Below are 4,115 nucleotides of genomic sequence, written 5' to 3' on the forward strand. Positions count from 1 at the left end.
CCAGGGCACCCTCTTCAGCTAAGACGTGCAGCTCTGTCAGGGACATTATGCTGTGATGAATTGTTTCAAATTCTGATTCACCAACCTGCAAACCGCTTTCTGTCCTGTTTTCTGGTTTGTGATCTTTAGTAAAGGTATTTTTTCGTTAGTACCTTTAATTTTCTTGGTTATATTCACTCCCAGGGATGATTTTCAAGCACAATTGTGATCTATCATCATCTAGAGTTAGTAGATATTGTGTGGATCCCAATCTTTCTGTGCTTTAGGAGGGATAGCATAATGCCAGAAAATCACTCTTTGACCAATATTGGCTTATTTTGCATTTTTCCCAAAGCCTTGAAATAAAGACTGCATGAATTTGTGGTTCTAACTTGCAGGTTTGATCCTGGCCCATATGGAGATGTAGGAGGCATCTAATTTTTTCTTCTCTCTCACATTGATGTCTCTCTCAATCTCTCTCTTCCTCTCCCCTGTCCCTTGCACTCTGTCTAAAAATCAATGGAAAAATATCCTCACGTGAGGATTACCAAAAAAAATCCAAACATTCACCCTGGTGCTCTGAGATGGGGCCTCTGCCTGCAACAGCCCACCTTTGCTCACTCTTTTCTGCCTTTGCCTCGGATGTTCCCACTGCAGCTGGGCACGCTGTGCCCTTCCCAGTGTTTTGCAGAGAGGAGGCCCAGGCAAGGCCCTGGGAGGGATTTGGGTTCTGTGTCTGCCTGAGATGTGCTGGCCAGGGCTCTTCTGTCTCCATTCAGAGGTCTCTCCGGCCTGCTCCTCCTCACCCGCCAGGCACCTGGCCTGCTGCAAATGAACCTACTTCTGTATCTGGGAGAAGCCCCCTGATGCTATGGGCCCTGAAATCAGTTCACCTTTAGAAAATCATGACTCCCGGTAACCCATTCTCACCCCTGAGACCCACTGGTGTTTACATCTCTTTTTTTCATTTTAGGGATTATTTTGCACTTTAACTTTATTAAAAATAAAGCACGCCACTCCTCCACCCCCTCACCCAGCCAGTACTGGAGGTAGCATGGATTCTCCAGGATATGGTGGTGTGTATTTTCAATGGTGAGAACATTCTGCAATATAAGTGTTTCCAGAAGGACAGGCTTGATCTCCATATAATTTCACATGTGGAGGATGAGTTGTGGTTGGTGTGTCCAACCCCCCCGCTAAGTTTTGCCTGTGCATATACGACCTGAAATGAGGTGATAGTTCCTGGATTGCTGGGAATAGTGTGCTGCTGGGGTGTGTGGTTGAGGGGGCAGAGAGGTTGGGTGCCTGTGAATGTGTTCCTGCCAACTCATGGGCCAGGTTCCTTGAGCGAGTGGGCTCCAGGAAAGCTGTAGGGATGAGAACTTGAATCAGGCTGGATGGAGGCTCAGCAGCCATAGGTGGGCATAAGGGACACATATAAAGACTGAGGCTGTGGATACTGTTGAGCTCAACTGTTTCAGACGCCCCAAATACAGAGTCCCCTGTCCTTGGGAACTGGCATCTAGTGGAGGACAGTACACAAAGAATGGTCCAGGATACCGGTGAGAGGTGACAGCAGCTGTGGGGGAAGGTGAAACCAGCATTGGTCAGTGGGGTCTTCACTGAGGAAGTCTGGGAAGGTTTGGCAGGCCCCAGGTGGGAGCCTGCAGGGAGCCTGCCGTGTGCATTTGCAAGCTGTACGGTCACTCTGGCTGGTTTTAACAGCAAGATTCAGAAAGTGGTAAAAAATAAAAATAAAATAAATGGTGGCCAAGTTGGCTGATATATTGTGCATCTCGTCCTGAGCCAGACTGGAAATACAACTAAATCAAAGAACACCCACTTGTTATTAACAAATTACATGCAGCTGAGCAGACCATTTACAATAAGGAAAGATGCCCAGGGAATGGCAAGAACTGGGAAGTGGACTTGACAGACACAGAATGAGGTGCTGTAAAAACACCCCACATAAATACAAAGGACTGTAAGAAAATACTATGACGGACATTATTCCAACAAACAGGACCACCTGGACAAAAAGCCCATATTCTTAGAAAAATACAGCCTTCCAAAACTCATTCAGGAAGAATCAGAAAACCTGAAAAGACCAATAACTACTAACGAAATTGAAGCAGTAATTAAAACAAAACAAAAAACACCCAGCAAATAAAAGGTCTGGTCCAGATGGCTTGCCCAAACAGTTTTACCAAACATTCAAAGAGATAACAACTATACCCCTCACACCATTCCAACAAATCCAAGAGGATATAACACTTCCAACCTCATTTTACAAAGCCAGCATTATCCTAATTCCAAAACCAGATAAAGACATGGCAAAGAAAAAGAACTACAGACCAATATTCCTGATGAACCTAGACACTAAAATCCTTGACAAGATTTTAGCAAACCAGGTCCAGCCATACAATAAAGACATCAAACATCATGACCAAGTGGGATTTATTCTGGGGATGCAAGGCTGGTACAATATTTGCAAATCAATAAATGTGATACAGCACATGCATAGATTGCAAGACAAAAAAAAAACATTGCAAAAAATCACATGATCATATCAATGGATGCAGAAAAAGCATTAGACAAAATCCAACACCCCTTTTTTTATATATATAAAAACTCTCAGCAAAGTGGGAATTGAGGTAACATACCTCAACATAACCAAGGCCATATATGACAAACCTTCAGCCAACATCCTACTCAATGGGCAAAAATTAAAACCATTTCCCCTATGAATAGGAACAAGACAGAATATCCGCCTTCACACTCTTGTTCAAAATTGTACTGGAATTACTGGCCATAGTGATCAAACAAGAAGAAGAAATAAAAGGCATCCAAATTAGAAAGGAGGAAGTAAAACTCTCATTCACAGATGACATGATATTGTACCTAAAGACTCAATAAAAAAAAAAAAGACACTACGAGATATAATAAATGAATTCAGAAACATAGTAGGATTCAAAATTAGCAACCAGAAATCTATGTCATTTTTATACAACAATTGTGAACTCTCAGAAATAGAAACACACACACATACACACACACACACACACACACAATCCCATTAACCATTGCAACAAAAAATTAAGATATTTAGAAATAAACCTAACCAAGGAGATAAAAGACCTGTGCTCCAAAAAATAGAGGACATTGGAAATAGAGATAGAGATCAATCAAAGGACTTGTATGCATGCATATAAGCATAAGCAATGGAAACAGACACTGGGGGATAAGGGCATGAGTGAGGGGATGGGGGACAATGGAGGGATAAGGACACATTTTTAATACCTTAATCAATGAGAGAAAAAAAGAAAACAAGAAAATAGAGATAGAGGAAGATATAAACAAGTGGGAAAATATACTGTGTTCAAGGATTTGCAGAATCAACATCATTAAAATGTCCCAATTATGCCAAGCAGTCTACAGATTCAGTGCCATCCCTATTAAAACACCAGAGCCATATTTCACAGACCTAAAATAAACACTCCAAAAATTTACATGGCACCAAAAAAGACCCCCAAAAGCTGCAGCAATCTTGAGAAAGAAGAACAAAATCAGAGGAATCACAATAGCAGTTAACAAGTTATACTGCAAAGCCACTGTAATCAAAACAGCCTGGTACTGCCACAAGAACAGGCATGTCGTTCAATGGAACAGAATAGAGAACCCAGAAATTGACCCAAGTCACTGTGCTCAATTTTTGACAAGGGAGGCAAGAGCATACAATTTAGACAAGATAGTCTCTTTTATTGTGTTGGTAAAATTGGACAGGTACATGCAAAAAGATTAAACTAGACCACCAACTTACACCATACACAAGAAAAAACTCAAAATGAATAAAAGTCTTAAATGTAAGATGTGAAATAAAAAAAAAAAGTCCTAAAAGAAACCATAGGCCATAAATCTCAGACCTATCTCTCATAGCAATATGTTTACTGATACATTTCCTAGGATAGTGATGGCGAACCTATGACACGCGAACTCATTTTTTTGGTTGATTTTTCTTTGTTAAATGGCATTTTAATATATAAAATAAATATCAAAAATATAAGTCTTTGTTTTACTATGGTTGCAAATATCAAAAAATTTCTATAGGTGACATGGCACCAGAGTTAAGTTAGGGT

Source organism: Myotis lucifugus, unplaced genomic scaffold (assembly GCF_000147115.1).
Source record: "Myotis lucifugus unplaced genomic scaffold, Myoluc2.0 scaffold_7551, whole genome shotgun sequence".
Classification (NCBI taxonomy): domain Eukaryota; kingdom Metazoa; phylum Chordata; class Mammalia; order Chiroptera; family Vespertilionidae; genus Myotis; species Myotis lucifugus.